Genomic DNA, 20,179 nt, shown 5'->3' with positions numbered 1-20,179 from the left:
TTTTCTGAGTAATACAGCTTTCAGCCTTTCATTTATTTTACCAACTGCATGCAGAATCTTTTTTGGGGGGGAGGTTTGGATTTTTGGGTTTTTAAGTCACACCTGGCAGTGCTCAGGGGTTAGTCCTGGCTTTATGCTCAGAAATTGCTCTGGGCAGGCTCAGGGGACCATATGGGATGCCAGGAATGGAACCACTGACCTTCTGCATGCAAGACAAATGCCTTACCTCCGTGCTATCTCTCTGGCCCCTGCACGCGGACTCTTGACTCTACTAAGTCTTCTCCTCTGCCAAAAAATCCTATTGCCTAAAACAGCATTATATATAATTATATAATATATATAATATACTGTTGACTTTTGGGAGCTAGCGCATTACAATTGTTGACTGTATACTGAAATATAATGATAGAAATTTCATGAGGGAAATATGAGGACCCTGGTTTGGAAAAGTGGTGAAAAAAGACTGGTGTATGCAATGGGTTCACCAAGGCAAAGGAACCCAGACAGTGTCAGCAACCTGAAGCTCATTCAAGCATTTGTTCATAAATGACAAACTACTACTTGTTCTGAGAATGATACAGTATATAAAGTTCCTGAAGATATATGGATCAATTTAGAATGAATAATAACTGCAACTGAACCATAAATGATAAGGATTTGGGACTGGAGAGATAGCACAGCGGCGTTTGCCTTGCAAGCAGCCGATCCAGGACCAAAGGTGGTTGGTTCGAATCCTGGTGTCCCATATGGTGCCTGCCAGGAGCTATTTCTGAGCAGACAGCCAGGAGTAACCCCTGAGCACCGCCAGGTGTGGCCCAAAAACCAAACCAAACCAAACCAAACAAAACAAAACAAAAATGATAAGGATTCAACATGGCATCCCTCTTTTTATATACACAAAAGAAATAAAATTCTTAGTCAAATGCCTCCATTTAACCTATAGATACTCTATAGGCTTCAAGAATATCATCTACCAAAAAACAACATCGTGAATTTTATTTCTACCTTATATTGAAATAATCACCTTGCCTATTTCTCTCATGCCTTGTATGCATAGAAAGTATCAAACATGATTCAGGTGGGGAATCATGTTATTAGAAGAATGAATTTAGACTCGGTATTCTGTAGAAAAAGAATATCAGAGGGTGAACCCTAGATTTAAATACAGCAGTTGGCTCCTTTTATGTGCAAAGCTTACCACTATAGATTAAAGGATGTAACAAGTATTAGCAAGGACTTCTGACCTTTGAGCTTTTCATATCTAGGCCAGGGCAAAAGAAAAAATTGTGGGGGATGGAGAGATGGTAATGCAGGTAGGACATTTGCCTTGTAGTGACTGACATGAGTTCTATCTTTGGAATCCCATATGGTCCCCTGAGCCTGCCATCAGTGATTTCTGATCACAGAGCCAGGAGTGACCCCCAAGAGCCTCCAAGTATAGTCCAAAATACATACACAAAAGGAAAAATTGTGACATGGTTAAGAACAATGAAAATAAGTGTGGAAATAACATGGCAAAGGATCATTATAAATAATATAAAATTTCAGAGTATATTAGATTAAGAGGGAAAGGGCTTAGTCAAGGGATTACAAAAGTGTGGCCTATGGATGAACTTTGAATTTTAACTAAAATAGGAAGGTTAGAAAAGAAGAGAAGTGCTTTATAAGAACAACTAATTAAAATAAAAAATAGAAGGAAAATTTATTGGTAGGGTAAATGTATTCAGTCAATGTCAGCAGCTTTCAAAAGGTGTGTTCACATAAAATTGTATACAGAAACTTGGGGGAAGACCTGAAAAAATTTGATGGATTCCTTCAGAAGTTGTAAGAAAATATGAACAGTTTCTCCACAAGCAAAATTACCCTTCTTTAAAACAAAAGTTGGAGCAGGAAAATAAGATATTCATTGCAAGGTAGAAGGTAGAAATCTTTTTTACAATCTTAAAATCTCTTACAATCATGCAACTATATATTTACAATATAATCACCTAACTTGTACCTATTTGATGGGTAATTAAAAGAAACTAAGGGGGTTTGTACTCTAACCTAAACATTGATCTTAGATTCAAAGAATGCAAATGTGGAAAGAGCTTGTCTGCATCACACTAGTTCAATTCCTTCCAACTCCCTATCTTATACAGCATTGCTGCTAACACTGCTTCTGTGATCCCCAGAATCATAAGTGTTTCTTTCTTCTTTTTGTCTCTGCCTTTGTCTCTGTCTATCTGTCTCTGTCTCTTTGTCACACATACTCCCCACCCCCACATTCAATCCAGGGAACAAGGCAACTAAGTATGTGAGCACTACAACTGAATTTGATTTCTGGATATCACAAGAACAAAAGGAAGAGAATAAGCAAATAAGTTTGTTTGGGCTTTTTTGGGTTTTTTGTTTGTTTGTTTGTTTTGTTTTGTTTTTTTTTTGTTTTGGTTTTTGGGTCACACCCAGCAGCACTCAGGGGTTACTCTTGGCTCTACGCTCAGAAATTGCTCCTGGTAGGCTCTGGGGACCATATGGGATACTGGGATTCGAACTACAGTCCTTCTGCATGCAAGGCAAAAGCCCTATCGCTGTGCTATCTCTCCAGCCCTAAGCAAATAAGTTAAAAGGGAAAATTATATCTTTTCTAGATATAATGAGGCTACTACCCAAAGAGAAAATACACAGTCTGATTATTTATCTTAGATGGGGGATTCCATGACACACAGATGACATTTTTGAACAGAAATATTTCTTTTTTTTTTTTTTGAACAGAAATATTTCTAAGACCCTAGTCCTCAAAATAGGTTCTCTTGTTTCTTCAAAGGGATCCCATTTCCTTTGAAGTAGTGTATGTGTGCTCTTAAGAACTGACCTGATCATCTCTCTGGATAACCTTGTAAATCCAGAACTCTTTCTCTCTGTACATTTCTATAGTGTCTTTGGCACTTGGGAAGTCTTAAATGGTGGAATTTAAGATAAAGATTAAGAAGATCTTTCTATTTAATTAAAAATAACTATTTTAGGCCAGAGAAATAGCTTCTAGGATTAAATGCATGTAGGAGGTAGGGTTTGATTCATCTATGGGGGGAGGGGGGGGACTCTAAGCACAAAACCAGGAGTAGCTCCTGGGTATTTCTGCCATGTATGCCTCCCCCAAACAAAATCAAAAGGGAAAACTGATTATTAATATACCATTTATTGTGATGGTGAAGGATGAGGGAATTTAGTGGTGTATGGTACATTTTGCAGTGCTTGAGATGGACCCCAAACTGGTGTTCCCTCATACAAGCATGAGACCCATGACCCATATCCTAGCCCTAGTAGGACCTTTTTCTAGATTTGTTTTTGTCTGTAGTATAACATTAGAATTTCTCAATTTTACTTAGCTTAATTTTATTTTACTTAACTTTCATTCACGTTCCATAGTCTAGAAGTTGTTGCTATATATTACTAATTACAAGTTTCAATGTTGCTCCTGGGTTTTCACTCCACAGAAAAAGTAGACTTTTCCCTTTTAAAATATTTGTCTTGGGGCCGGGTAGGTGGCGCTGGAGGTAAGGTGTCTGCCTTGCAAGCGCTAGCCAAGGAAGGACCTCCGTTCGATCCCCCGGCGTCCCATATGGTCCACCCAAGCCAGGGGCGATTTCTGAGCACATAGCCAGGAGTAACCCCTGAGCGTCAAACGGGTGTGGCCCAAAAACCAAAAAAAAAAAATATTTGTCTTACATAAAGAAAGAGGGTTTTGCGATACAAAGGGATACATGTTTCTGAGCAACATTCTATTTTAAAACTATTAAAATTACATTCAATAGAAACAGTGTTTGTTTTTTTAAATCACATTTCTTCTTCTAAAAGAAATAGCAATGAATACCTTGGAGTCTATGATATTGTGTTGAACTGGCAACATTAAATCATTTTAACCTAAATCATTTACTAAGTATAAATTGGAAAATATTGTGTGTGTGTGTGTGTGTGTGTGTGTGTGTGTGTGTGTGTGTGTGTGTGTGTGTGTGTGTGTGTATGTGTGTTATGTGGGTATGTGTTAGGGAGAACCACTGAAGTAGAAATTGGCAATGAGAAAAGGTCTTCAGTCACTGGAACTTCTTGAACAAGAAAATGCCAAAGGTCTTCAAAGAAATATATTTGCCTTATTTCTAAACAACTGAAAGCAACTCTGTTGGTCATAAAAGGATAAGACAGGCTCTTGAAAGGTGGCACAATAGATGAGAATTCAGGCATTGCATGCAGAAATCCCAGTTTAAATCCATAGCACTTCATAGTCCCAAGAGCACTGCCAGGAGTTGCTCCAAAGCATACAGCAGGGAACAGTGCCTGAAAATCATTGGATGTGGCACCAAAACCAAACAAAAAATGAACAAAGGCAATGCATTGCCTAGATTTGGAACTCGAATTTCAGCAGTGATTTAACTTGATGTCTGTTCCTTGTGTTTTTGTTTGTGCTATCTCTACTATTTTATTTGTTTGAGGAGTCACACTTGTCAGTACACAGAAACTACTCCTAGAAAAGTACCTGATGGTGTTCTGAGGATCACGAAGTGTCAAAGAACAAACCCAGCATGTGCACTAGCCCTTTGAGCCACATTCCTCGCTGCCTAATTTTAATTTCTTAAGCTTTTTTTTAATTATTATTAATACATTTATTTATACAATTTGATTACAAACATGGCTATAGTTGGGCTTCAGTCATATAAAAAACACCCCCCTTCACCAAGTGCAACATTCCCATCACCAATGTCACAAATCTCCCACCTCCCCACCCCACCCCACCCCATCCCTGCCTGTATTTGAGACAGTTAAGCTTCTTATTGGCTCTTAACAATTGCATGGCTGTGATAAGGGAAGCTCAGCAGAAACCTCCAGGTGGATTGCTTTTGGAGCTGAGTCTATTGGAGCTAATGACTCTCAAAGCGGTTCATGTCTCCAAGGTTCACTCTGCATTTGGCACAGATTAGGAAGCATTGACTGAAATAACCATTATAATAATATGGTGAAGTCCCACGTCTCTCCTCTTGCTTGCCCTTGCATTGCAACTGAGACAGAGTCCTCAACTGGAAATCGTCCTGTGCAGATGTCAGTGGTTCACAAATGATTAAATTGGGCTTAGTCCAAAGGGAAAAGAAAATTCATGGGTAGAATTAAGTTTTTAATCCATCCTACTATTCTCTCTTCCATTATTTTTGACCCTTTCCCTTGTGAATGTGATGTGGGGAAACAGGGTAGACCACAGCCAGCTATGTTCAGAGATTACTCCTGGCTCTGTGCTCAAAGAATCATTCCTAGCTAGGATCTTCTGCTATGCAGAGTTGGTCACATGCAAGGCAGGTGTGTAAACCCTGCACTATCTATCTAGCTATTTAACTTACTCTTTTTTATTTAAATTTTTTCTTCATTTCACTGTTTGAAATTGAACCTAGACCACACCCATACAAGGTGGCTGACCCTTATGTCCAGTCTCCTCCTTTTTAAAAAGGATTGAAGAAGCACCACAGGGATCTTCTATAACACTGAATTAAAACCTGAAGATACCTTAGCCATCATTTTCTCAAATATTCCCTTTGTACACTAGTCAAGAAAATAAGAAAAGCTTAGATTCAAGTCTGGTGCCTCCTCCTAGCAGGTGTGTGTTCTAAGGAGCTATTTCTTTGAAAACCTCTTTGGTTTTTTCTTCTATTTTTTTTCCAAGAGAAGTTGTGTTCTACCTTGGTTGTATACTTAAGGGGAAAAAATGAGCAACCCCCTCCCCCAAAAAAGGTTTCTATCAACCACCCTTCCTTTCCTTGTTTTCAGAAAACCCGCATCTGCCTTAAAATTAAAGAGAGTTTCTCTGGGAACCTAGGGAAAGGTGCTTTTAAGAGTGAGGCCCGGCCTGCTGCCCTCTACTCTGGGCACCCATGCACACATGGTGCCTGAGCGGGGCTCTCAGGCTCCTCAGCCTGTCCCACATCCCCATCCTAGCTCTGGGATGACTTGATTCTCCCACCTGCGCTTGCTTGTTTTCTAGTTCATTTAGACAAAAGACAGGAAGAATGTTGGAGGCAGAGCAGGGTTGATGGGGAGAAGCTATGTGGCAGTAGTTTTGATTAACGATAATGCATCCTTGGCCAATCCCTTTTCCTCTCCCTGAATTCCATAATTTCTTTCTCTTTTTTATTTTTAGGCCACACCTAGTGGTGCTCAGGGGTTACTCCTGGCTCTGCACTCAGAAGTCGCTCCTGGCAGGCCCAGGGGATCAGATGGGATGCTGGGGATCGAACCCGAGTCTGTCCCAGCTCAACAAAATGCAAGGCAAATGCTCTACCACTGTGATGTCACTCCAGCCACTGAATTCCATTAATTTCTAAAAACAAAACAAAACAAAACATTTTCTCGTTTGTATAGGTCTCATTTGTATAGGTCTGTGAGCCAGGAGGATTTGGCTTTCTAGATTTTCTGAGCTCAGTGCTTCTGAAGTTTATCTCTGGATTCATTTAGCGACTTCATTACTGCTTCTGATTTTCCCCCAGGCATCTTCTCTGAGTGCCTCATCAACAAAAGGGTGGGAATGAAGGAATTTTACTTTCTGCTCAATGCACTGCATTGACAATGACCATCATTTAGCAAGAACTATAGAATGCACCAGACTACTAGACTATTGGAGCAATAGATTATTGGTGCACTAAACTATCAGCAGATTCATAGACTCATCCCCAAAGTGGTAGTATTTGGAAGTGGGATCTTTGGGAGGTAATTCAGTCACGTGATCAGTGCTTTTATGAGTGACATTTATAAAGAATCCCAGCTCCTTGCCACCTGGAAAGGACAGTGCAGACACAATGGACATCCTGGAACCAGTTCTCAACCTGCAGACATCTTGATCTGTGACTTTCCAGTGGCTAGAACAATGAGAAATAGGTTGATTTTTCTAAGTTGCTCCATTTGGGGAACAGTATCCCAAATGAATGGAGACTCTAGATTCTGAGCTAAGCTTTTAATATAATTGAATTACTTATTTATAAATCATTTGAGTCTGGGGTCACTATGTTTTATGGATAAGAAAGCCAGAGGCACTGAAATCACCAAAAAGGGATTCAACTTAGCTTTCATGATCAGAGAGGCTTTTCAAAAGAAGGGACAATGAGAATTTCCCATTAATTTCTTCCAATTCTTGTTCAAACTTAATTTAAGTGGCTGACCTTATCTGGCAATTTAGTATCACAATAGAAAGGTGATGATAGATAAATAGATAGATAGATAGATAGATAGATAGATAGATAGATAGATAGATAGATAGATAGATAGATAGATAGATAGATAGGTAGGTAGGTAGGTAGGTAGGTAGGTAGGTAGGTAGGTAGGTAGGTAGGTAGGTAGGTTGGTCGGTAGAGAGATAGGTAGAGAGATAAAGACAGAGACATGGATAGTTGGATGGATAGATGGATAGTTGGATAGAGACATAGATAAATAAGGAGAGATGATGCATTCACATACATGTTCATAGAATTGATATTTAGAAGCTCTATTAGCTATGAATAATATCAATAAATGTGATACATAGCCATCTGAAGTTGATCTGGATTAAGCTGGTTTACCAGATACGGGAATATATATTTTCTTTTACTCTCCTGGCTCCCCCCTCCACATCCAAGTATAGTTCCTTAGAAACCAAAAAATTGTTCCCTGCTGTCTCCTTAGGAGATGGCTGGGATCTGTCAAGCACAGATTTGGCTGTAGTGAAGCCCAAAAGATGGATATGAAACCTTTCTTCTCTCCTGTCATACAATAACGTTGTGATGTCTCTCCTTTAATTGGATTGCAAACAAAGCAACACTATGTCCTGATGTGAAAAGTCACATTTATTTTCCCTCTGGACAAGCTCTGTGGGATCGTGCAAGTGAATGCTGCTGTCATCTCCATTTGCACTGAGTCAGCTGAGTTGGAAGAGATTTAATGTTTGTTTTATTTTATTTTTTTTCCCAAAGAGAAAAGAGGAGTGAATATGTGCCTGTCTGAAAGCAAATTCTTTTTTGATCAAAACATGCACATTGTGTCCTGATCCTACAACCCCTGCCATTGTTTTGTGAGTCTTGAGCTAAAGGATTGTGGGGCTAGAATATGAGATAATAAAAGGTTAATTTAAAGAAGAACCCAAGATAAAAGTTGTTGATTCCCTCATTTCACAAATGCACATTTTTCTTTACCTTTTATGCTCCTGTGGGCCATCTCTTTGGAAGCTGTTTTCTCATTCAAATGTCCCCCACTGGGCTAGCCTTGCTAGAAAAGCTGCAGGTGTCCCCATGGCCACAGCCAACAAAGCCTACTTGTTAATCAGCCCCATCACATGTCTTTTGACCCTTTCCCACCCTACTCTCACCACAGCTTCTTCCAGCCAACCAACTGCTTCTAAAAAGGGGGGGGGGGGACCGAACAGCCAGTCAAAAGAGCTATTATCCTAAAGACTCCTTAACAAGGCTCAGGACTTTCCAGTAAATTAGTTCAAGCTTGGACTCCTTTCCCTCCCCCTTCCTAGAAGTGCTGCCCTAGGCCCCAATTCACTGGTCACTACAAAACATTCTGCCAGAGTCTGAGACCACTGGGCATCTTCCCTCGAGATCTTCCCAGTCACCATTATTCATGACAGTTTAAAATGTGAATCCACAAACACATGATTTCTGATAACCCCCAGAGAGGAGCACTGCTGACCTTGTGCACAAAGCCACCTGGGAGTTTAAACAGGGGGAGGCTGAAAGACAAATAAATCTTTTCTTTCTCTCCCATCCTCTCTACTTGACTATTGACCAGTCTGACTGTGTAAGTCCTCCCTGGGCCATGTTATTGAGATGCAAAAGGAGATTTAAGTCTCTGGCTTATGACTTGGGGAGAAGTTATTTGCTAATCAGAATCAATGTTTGCAGAAGGCTCTGGGATTGCCAGAGATGGGTTATTAGAACCCAAGTCAATTACATAGCATGAGCCTGAAATGGGAGAAAAGCTGTGCAATGTGTCTGCAGGTCATGGCTGCCTAATGCTACACCACCCATCCCACACAGGAACCAGGCAACATGTATTTAGCAACTGAATTCTAAGAAGCTTGAAAGGAGGAAGTAGGTTAAAGGTTTTTGTTTTTATCCTGTGGTATATACCATGGAGTAAAATCAGGCCTTTCCCTACTTATTTGTATTGTATCAAAAAGGGATTATAGGGCACACAGGGAAGTATACTAGGGGTTAGGCACTGCCTTGCAAACACATGGTAATAAGTTTAAATCCTTAGCCTCTGCTATGCATGAAGCATGATTCTGGCATCTCTGCTGTTTAGTTCTCTCATCTCTGCTCTCTTTTATCCTGTGTTGCAAATCATGTCCAGGTGTGTGTGAGCACCATAAAAATAGCTGCAAACCCCAATGAGTACCACCATCAGCACAACAAAAGATGGGCAAGCCCCACAGACAAAAAAATGCCATCTGGCAAGCAAGTAAGGGCACCACAGTAACCTCCAGAGAGTACCACAGCCATCATTTGTGTGCTCAACTAAGCGTGTGGCATGTGCAAGCACGCTCTTGGAGGAGCACAAACCTCGGGGAGCATAGTCACCCAGTGAGTGACTATGCAATCTGCAATCTGATACGAAATCTCTGAAAATATGGAACACCAATGCCTCACCTGTGAGTACCACAGCCCAGTCATCACAATAACAACAACAGTAATTACAAAGGAAAGGGCAGAGTTTGGAGAATAAAACAATAACAATAATATTAATAAATACATGGAGGGAGATCAAAATTGGTAGTGGGATTGACCCTGAAACATTGTATGTCTGAAACTCAACTATGAACAACTTTCCTTCACAATGTCTTCACTTAAAAATTAAAAAAAAAACATGTAGAAATATATATATATGTATGTATATATATATAAATGAAATTTTAATTCTAGAAAATTCCATTGTTGGCTTAGTGAAATGCTTTATAGGTCCAAAAGATGGTCTTCGATCATTTCATATCATATTTATTAAGAAAATTATTTAAAAAAGTAAGGGGCCGGGGAGATAGCATGGAGGTAAGGCGTTTACCTTTTATGCAGAAGGATGGTGGTTCAAATCCCAGCATCCCATATGGTCCCCTGTGCCTGCCAGGGATGATTTCTGAGCATGGAGCTAGGGAGTAACCCCGGAGCACTGCCAGGTGTGACCCAAAACCCAAAACCTAAAAAAAAAAAAAGTAAAAGAGATCAATTCTTTCAAGGGTAAAAAAGCAAAAAGCATATACTTTGACTTATAAGATTTAGTAACAAATGGTAAATGGTGCATTGTTTTATGACAGAAATATTATATTAAACAGAAACTTTTTGTTTTTTGTTTTTGGATCACACCTGGTGATGGTCAGGGGTTACTCCTAGATCTGCGCTCAGAAATCGCTCCTGGCAGGCACAGGGAACCATATGGGATGCTGGGTTCGAGCACCATCCATCCTGGATTGGCTGCATGCAAGGCAAACACCCTACTGCTGTGCTATCTCTCCAGCCCACAGAAACACTTTTGACGATCACTATTCAATTCTTTTGTAAACTTGATTTAGAGTTTGGACATTTCTTCACTACTCAAAAGTCTAAGATATAGTTTGTGATGGCTGTATTTTGGCAAATGATAACAAGTCTCCATGATAGAAGTTAGGAAAAGCAACTCAGAGCCAATGAGGCAGAACAAAAGCTAAGACACTTGTAACATAGGTCAAAATCCTGCAAATATATACAGTCCCCAAAACAATGCACCTGGGGTCCTTGAGTACCTCTAGGTATAGCCCAACCATCAAAAATAATAGTAATACAGACCATTTTAATGTTTTTTAAATAAACACAAGCAAACTGAAAATCAAGTCATTCAGAAGCCATGAGATCCATAAGTAAAACCAAAGCTGTCCTGGGAAAGAGGGGGAAGTGGCACTAGACATGGGACTGTGGAACAGAATAAAACCAGTACCAGGACAAGTTGGTAGCAATATTTCTGTTTCTATGATGTTTACATATTTGGATCAATCTACTTCCTACAGTGTTATGCAACTGATGGCTTTCTGATTCGTTAAGGCTCATTAAGCTAAACATGTCATGAAATTTCTTAGGTTTGCTTCAGCTTTTATAAACAGGTCATGCACATGTAAAAGCATATATATATTATTATATTGTATTAATTATATTAATTATATTATATTATATTATATTATATATTATATTATTATATTATACATATAATTTGGAAGGATACTCCAGTGATCCTTGAAACATTCCCAAATACTGGAATGTGGAACTCTGTGGTAATGAGGCTTAAAGCTTGGCCAGTCTTTTGTGTCATTTCCCCAGCTCAAGACTTCCTTTTGAGGGCTGAGTGTTAGCATAGTGGGTAGATAGCTTGCCTTGCACACAACTAAGTAGGGTTCAATCCCCAGCACTGTGTTTACTCCTCTGAGCATCTCCAGGAATGATAAAATAAGTCTTGAGCATCATTGGGCATGGCTCCAAGAGTCCAAAACAAAACAAACAACAAAAATTAAACCAAGGGGGCCGGGCGGTGGCGCTAAAGGTAAGGTGCCTGCCTTGCCTGCGCTATCCTTGGACGGACCGCGGTTCGATCCCCCGGTGTCCCATATGGTCCCCCAAGCCAGGAGCAACTTCTGAGCGCATAGCCAGGAGTAACCCCTGAGCGTTACCGGGTGTGGCCCAAAAACCAAAAAAAAAAAAAAAAAATTAAACCAAGATTTCCTCTTTTATTTTTCCATTTTTTTACTTTCAATGTGCCACTAATAGAACCTAGGTTTCTGCCTTTAAATTATGTGCTTTATTGCTGAGCCACATCCTCAGCCCCTTAACACCTTGATCAGGTTTTAGGACATGAAGTACATTTACATTACTGTACATCCATCTCTAAAAATTCATCTCATCAAACATATACACTAGAGAGTAATTCCTCATATACCCTAATCTCCCAAATCCAGCAATCTTCATAATTCTTTCTGTCTCTATAAATGTGATTACACCAGATAATTCATAGAGAAGAATACTATGACATGAGTCCTTTATGACTTTCTTATTTCACTTGATATTTTCTCAAGCCACCATCCATATTGTAACATGGGTCAGAATGTCTTACCTTTTTAAGACATAAGATTTCATTCTTTCTCCTTACTTAGCTTTATATATATATAATATATATACACACATATATATATGTATATATATATATATATATATGTATATATATATATATATTTGTTTGTAGACAAAAACTGGTAGAGCTGGGGGACTACTTTCAACCCCATACTCAGGGGTTACTCCTGGAGAACCATGTGGTATGCCAACATTGGATGGTTATCTATTGATATCTATGGGATGCCCTTTAGGCCTATATTTTTTTGGAGGGCACCCACACATAGCTATGCTCAGGGGTTACTCCTAGTTTTGCACTCAGAAATTATTCAGGGTGAGCTTAGGGATACTAGGTATTGAATTTAGGTTGGCCATTTACAAAGCAAGCACCTTACCCACTGTATCATTTCCCTAGCCCCCTTAGACCTAACTTATCCACTTCATTCCTTCCTTTATTTGAGGTAGCTTAAATACAATATAATTCACTCACTCCCAAGTTTGACGATTTTAATGTGCAATACTATATATACAATGGGTTTTTTGGACTACACCTGGTGGTGCTCTGGTGTTACTCCTGGCTTTGCACTCAGCAGTCACTCTTGGTTAGCTTGGAGGGACCATATGGAATTCTGGGTATCAAATCCATATTTCTAAGACAAACAGTCCCCCTGCTGTGCTACTACTCTGGTCCTCATAATTTCAAGTATTTTATAAATGTGTCCAGTTGTTAAAAGATTGTACTATCCCATATTTTTACACTTGCAACTTCTTGGTAAGATTGCTCAAGCCATCAACAATGAATCCAGCTTCTACTGTCTTTTCTTTCTAGTCCTATGCAATCACTCACCTATAAATTTGCTCTAGATTTACTTTTACTGTACATTTCGTATAAATATACTTATTTCATATAAATATAAACACCATGGTCTTTTTTGGTTATATTTTTGCTTAGTATAATGTATGCTCATGTTGGACATATGTATTTCATTTTTTATTACTAAATGCATTTTATTGCATAATTAGATTGGGTCTTGCTTCATTTACCTGTTGATTGCCATTTGAGTCTTTACTAATCTTTAGTTTCCATGAAAGATGGCAATTGAACATTGCCTTGGTGGATATATATTTTTATTTATAATAGAATGATATCTAGGGGTGAAATTGCTGAGCCACAAGATAAAAGTCTTGCTCACAAAGATATGATCAAGCTACCTTCCAAAGTAGCTGATCACTAAAAATATATTTATTTATTTATTTATTTATTTATTTATTTATTTATTTATTTATTTAGGTTTTGAGGTCACACCCAGTGATGCTCAGGAGTTACTCCTGGCTATGCACTCAGAAATCGCTCCTGGCTTGGGGGACCATATAGATATACCAGGGATTGAACTACGGTCTGTCCTGGATCAGCCACATGGAAGGCAAACATCCTACTGCTGCACCACCACTCTGGCCCTATTTTTTTTTCTTTTCCTTTTAAACATATTTTTAAAATTATAAATTTGAGGTACCAGAGAGATAGCCCATGGGCCAAAGCACTCAGCTTGTATACAAAAGACTCAAGATCAATCCCCAACAACACATAGTCACCCCAGAACACCATCAGAGATGATCCCAGAGCACAGGTCCAGGAATAGTTCCTGAGCAATTCTAGGAGTGGTCTCCAAATAAATAAATTTTAATTGAGAATCACAGATTTTCATATTACCATTCATACTGCTTGAGAATATTTTCTCCCTTCACTTTGTTGTACTTGCTGTTGCTGCTGCCATGACTAGAAGTGACACATACCTGTGATGTCTAGGAGAAAAGATAGTATGCTTCACTGTGGTGTAGGAGTTTACAAAAAGCAAGCCATAAGGATCAGAATCAGAAATGGAGCAGTACCAAGAAAAGACTTTGAGATTTCATAGTATATGGCAAGTCTTCTATTACTGAACAATTCTTAGGCCCTAGAAAGTTTTCTTTTCTATATCCTATTTATTTGGGGGAATATTTCAAGAAGGTTTTTCTAAGCCACACCTGATGGTGCTCAGGGATTACTCCTGTAGTAGTATTCAGGGACCATATGTGGTACCAAGGATAGAATTAGAAAGGGCCACATGTAAGGCAAACACCTTAATCTTTGTACTATCTCTCCAACCCTAGAAACTTTCCTTATGGTAATTAAGAAATTACTTCCTATGGGTTTGTGCTGCCATTTTTAACCTTGCTAATGCCAAATATTCTACTTTTTTCCAACTCTGACCCCAGTTCAGTCAAAAGCCATAGGAGTCATAAATTAATTCTTAAAATTGTTCTCACTTTCATGTCTTTAATTCATAGCTGTGTTCAAAGTAAAACCAGACAATGTTAAAGCTCAGGAAAGTGTTATGACTAGTACTAGGAGACCTTTGGCTAGTCACCACCATGGTCATCCATTTGTCATCTAAGAATTAAACTTATATGATAGCCAATGTGTTCACCTTTTATGGAAGTATATGGGCTAGGGACAAACTCTTGATAAGCTTAGAGATGAAGTTTCATACACACTTCCTGAAAGGCAAGATCAAGGTTTATAAGCCTCATGCAAACCAGTTTAGTTAAAGAAATGCTGACCCTCTTTCTATGATGTGTGGCTTCACATTCCCATCCAAATTAATATATTACCTCTATGTCAGGTTCTATTGAGTCAATTGTTGAAAAAATCTTTCCCTTAGGGATGGAGAGATAGTTTAAGGGGACAAGCACTTGTCATTCATGTAGTTGATGCCAGCTCAATCCCATGTACCTCTTATGGTCTTCTGGGCACAGAGCAAGGAATAAGCCATGAGTATCTGCAGATACACCCCCAAAACAAAACAATTTTATGCCAAGAAATTATAGGATATCATTGATGCCTTTAAAGTCATATAATTTTATAGTGCAATGTTGCTTCAAAAAATTAATAATGGACAGATATTAAAATGGAGGAGACACTGATATATATCAATTATTGGAAAAAATATTTTTTGGTTTTTGGCTTTTGGGTCACCTGGTAGTTCCCAAGGGCTACTCCTGACTCTACGCTCAGAAATCACGCCTGGCAGGCTCAGGGGACCACATGGGATGCCATGTGGACGAACCACCATCCTTCTGCATGCAAGGCAAACGCCCTACCACTGTGCTATCTCTCCGGTCCCAATTATTGGGATATTTTTATTTTAGTAATTACACAAGCATTTTAGGGCTGCTCTAACATCAAAAGCTGGATGACTTAAAACAACAAAGATTTACTTTAAAATTTCTGAAAGCCAGAGTCTGAAATCAAAGTGTCAATACAGACAAACTCTAAAAATTTCTGCTTATCCCTCCTGCTTCCTGCTGTTCCTTGGCTCGAGGTGATCTAACTCGTAGTCATCTGGCCTGGCCTCCCAGTGTGCCTACATGTTTTCCTTGTGTGTTTCTATCTCTGTGACCAAATACTGCAATTACTTTGGTGTGTGTGGGTCTCCCAGGTGGTGCTCAGGAGTCCTGGGGATCCTCCCAGCAATTCTGTGCCAACTGGACTGAATGTGATGCTGCTTAGATCCTGAGCTGTAAGGAATATCTGGGTCACCTTGAGGTGCTGGAGGCCCCCAGGGCTGTATCTGGTATGTTCAGGGACCATGTGATACCAGGATTAAAACTTGGTTAGGCACATCTAGCCATAAGACCTAGCTGCAGTACTATTTCCCAGCCCTCAAATTTTATCCTTTATAAGGACACCAGTTGTATTGACTTAGGAATCAGCAAATGAATTTACTTCAATTTCATTATCTCTAGGGCAAAAAAAGCACCAAAAAACTACTTCTAGATTAGACTACCATAAATTCCTGGGAGATAGTGCTAGATATATATGTTTTAGACCTTGGGTATTTGGGGGCAGGGGAAGAGGTGGGCAACAATTAAACTCATACCAGTAACATTCTAGGAAAAAGATGAGATTTACTTACTAAGAGATATTTGTCACAATACACATCAGAGTGTGATTATGCTATAAAGGGGAAATAAGAGTTTCACTTCTTCAGCACCTGGCATCTGAGTTCTGTGCAGCAGAGCATAAAGACAGAACATAAAAGTCTTGAACACACTTGGTTTGAGATTCTGACACATTGTAGTTACTTAAATAATTACATTCATTTTGGGAAACAATCAATTCAGTGCATGAATTATGTAGAATGTTTGATCTTATGGAGTAATAGGACTCAACTCAGGAAAGAATGGGATTTTGAAGAAGGCAAAAGAAAAAAAAAGTAGTTTGAAAGAGACACATGGATTGCCTCAATCCTAGGACAGAGATTGAGTGATCACTTGAATTTCCACACGTTGGTGAGTCAGAAGATAACTTTGGGTTGATAACTAAAAGTGTCATCACACAGCAGGCAGAAAGGAAGGAGGGCACTGGGATGGCTGGGTCAGGTCAGACCAACCCTTCATAGGCAGCTGACACATTCTTCTTCATCTCCTCCTCATCCTCCTTCTTCTCCCTTTATTTGGACCTCACCCAGCAGTGTTCAGGACTTACTCATGGATCTGTGATCAGGCAATACTCCTGGCAGGAACTGTGGCACCATATGTCATACTTGGGATTAAATCTAGGTCAGTAGCTTGCAAGGCAAATGCCTTGAGAGATAGTACACTATCTCTACAAAATCGTATGAGATACCATCTTCAAGTAGGAACCTGGAATGCTTACCCTACAAATATTTAGGTTTCTTTTCATCCCCTCTGCTAGCTCCCAAGCTCTCCAGTGTACTTTCAACAGATCGAACAGGTCTGCCATAATCCATGGCTTTTTGGGGCCCAGCCTCATTCATGTGTGTGTGACTCGTTCCTTTGTTAAAACTTTTTCCTGACCTGCATCTTTATTAAGTTCACTTTTCCTACCCATTTGTTCTTCCAGTGGTCCACTCCTCCACCCTGCCCCCGCCCCCAAACGCCCCCCTCCCCTCTGTTATATACAAAACAACTGAGCTGATTTCACACATTCTTCAGCATCAAAACTTGAAATCTCTTGACAGCTAGCACCTCCTTCTAGGTTATCTTCTTCAAAAATCTTGTGCTGGCTCTGGAGTTTCAAAGGTCTGAAGGAGATGGAGCCACACTTCTACTTACTGGTCTTTCCTAGATTGTGACGGCCCTTGACCTTTCCCTTCTTTCATCATCTGTGCCTTCAACTTCTCTCATGACTCATTTTGCTCCAAACATCCATTGACAGGCCAGCTTTTTTCACCAGAGGGGCAGCATACATATCACACTTGAGAACACCAGCTAAAGCCTTTTGTTTCCCTCTTTGTACTAATGTACCTCCATTCTGCAATATCCTCTCTCTCTCTCTCTCCTCTCCTCTCTCTCTCTCTCTCTCTCTCTCTCTCTCTCTCTCTCTCTCTCTCTCTCTCTCTCTCTCTCTCTCTCTCTCTCTCTCTCTCTTTCTCTCTCTGACTTGGGGCCACACCCAATGAATGACACACAAAGGTTTCTCCTAGCTCTGTGGTCAGAAATCGCTCCTGGCAGGCTCTGGGACCATATGGGCTGCCAGGGATCGAACCTAAGTAGGTCACAGGTCAGGTGCAGGTCAGGTGCATAAAAAGCAAAAGACCTACCGCAGACTCCCAATCTTAAAGTTAAAGTTACTTTAGTCATCTTTGATGTCTTCCCTTCTGTAAGGTTAAGTGCCTACTTTAGAGTTTGTGTGAGGTTTGAGTGAGTAGATGCAGGACATTCAAACAGCAAGCCAGACATGACCACCGGTAAGTACTCTGTCATGTAGGCAACTATTAGTTAACAATCTACTGTTGGCAGTGAATCAGAGAATAGCCAGTTCCCATGCTTCCCTCTTTATACCTTTAAAAGCCATCCATATATCATCTACCTTTTCTGCCTGCTGCCATCAAGTCCTTTCCCTTCCATTTGGACCAGAAAGAGAACTCTAAGTCTCCTTGTCTCTAACCTTTTTGCCTACTTACTAGTGCATCTAAGATATAAGGATGTAGAGTGAAAAATGCAATTGGATGTTATTCAGCTGCTTGGGATAGCCAGTGTCACACAGGAATGGAATCTTTCCTACCCTGTGCTTCCTACCCTGTGTTTTCACACTTGTCTGTAACACCCATGCTTTTCCCAGAATGGCGAAGAAATCTCTGCAAAAAACACCTTGAACCTCCCCCAAATCCATTCCTTTGTAGATCCCAGAATTTTAGCCTAGAGAGTATTTAACCTCCAAAACCTCTCCTTCAATGAAACTAGAAGTGTTTGTTTCCTTCTTTGAACCACCACTGCCCCTGGCTTCCCTCTCATAGAAGGAATCTTAACCATATTTTATGTCTTAATCACCTTTCTTACATTATTTTCCCACTTTAATATTTCAACCAATGTTTCATAGGTAGAAAAGACTTAATAATCATTAGTAGAAAAAAATTGAATACTTTTCTTCCTTGAAGATGAGAGAAACCTTTTCATTATCTTGTGATCTAGTCTCCAACTGGGGAGATATGATGCATGTAATGAATTGGGTCTGATCTTTATATTCTCCACCCCACATCCCCAAATACCCTAGCTAACCTTTTTCTCCAAATAATTTACTGATGTGAAAGCATCTTCCTAAATATATGTGTTTGCTTTTCTAATTACAAACTATTTTCCTTAGTGCCCCCAAACATTATATGTTCAGCATATACTAATTTTTCCAAATTTAACAGCATCCATTTACAGAATAGTGCACATAGATTCCCTAAAGGGACTCTTCTGCTTCTGCATCTGATCTGTATCAGAGACTCAAGTACTTCAGTTAAAAGTCTCGTGAAAGTGGACTGATAATTAGTTAGAGGCAGAGCTAATGTGTCTACCCAACCACACTGCAATGCAGTCAGGAAGTTTAAGCCAGAAGTTTGTATGAAAATGCATGAACTTATTATGGCTTTACTGGGGAGATAGTATGCCTACTCGCCATTGGTGAAGAGGGGTACTATATGTGGATCAAAGAGACTTGACTGAAGTATCTTTTAATTCTTTTCATTAGGTAAGATGGATCCATTTTTTAGGCCATAAAAAGCTGTACATTATATGTCAGAACTACATAGAATGCATTTTTTGAGAGCACAGTGAAACCTTGGAGGACAAACCTATTTTGTAGAAAGAAAGGAATTGAGCGTTTTAATGTTTGTCCTATACTATAGAACAGCCCATCTTATTCTATAATGACTTCTTATAATTACCTTCTTTAGCCTATTTATTCATTAAGGATAGATTAGGTAGAGATGAAAATGAAGAGGGGAAATAAGTGCCTCCTAGGGCTCATCTCTGGAGATGAAATTTCCCTCCTCTGGGACTTCACAGAGGAAGAATTGAAATGAAATGGGAGTTGAGAACTGGTGGAGGTTGGAAGGTGCCCTCTCCTATGCTAATAGACGTTCACCTCTCTCTGGATACTCTCAGCAATTCTCCTGCACAAATTATTATACACCTTTCTGTTGACAACCTCCTTGGGTAAATTCGCTTTTGCGATGAAATCCCAGCAGAGGTTTTCCTTGCATATTTGTTCAAATGACTTCCCCTCACCATGGAAAGTGTGTGAAATAGAGCTCAATTTTCAACCAGCTTGTGGGAAGTGCAGTGAGGGAATCGGAATGGCATCATGGAGCAGCCAGTTTGCACTTGGCCCTTGGTTGTCTTCTCTGTAAAACGGGCATAATGTCCATTTTAAAGGGCTCCTATGCCTTCTGGAGAAATGTCAGGAGACACTGGTGACATTGACTCATGAGAAAGTATTCCTTTTCTGTACAAAAGTCAACCTGCAGTTGTATATCATCTCTCTTCTCCTCACCCTCACCCCTATAACATCAGTTCCCGGCCCTCTCTGTTCTGGTATGACACCCCAAATTACAAGGAGGAGTATACAGGAATGTCCAGAAGAACCAACCAGCCTTTCTCCTCACTGCCTTGGGCAAGCCCTCCTTGTCTTTGTGGTGAGCTGAGGGGCAGAGGTCCCCTATGGAATATAGGCAAATTGCCTGGGGATGGGGACAGAGAGGGTCTGGCGTTTTTTTCCCCAGTTTCCTGAA

Source organism: Suncus etruscus, chromosome 4, assembly GCF_024139225.1.
Source record: "Suncus etruscus isolate mSunEtr1 chromosome 4, mSunEtr1.pri.cur, whole genome shotgun sequence".
NCBI classification, from domain to species: domain Eukaryota; kingdom Metazoa; phylum Chordata; class Mammalia; order Eulipotyphla; family Soricidae; genus Suncus; species Suncus etruscus.
The sequence above is the reverse complement of the archived record's forward strand: the minus strand, read 5'-3'. Positions refer to the sequence as shown.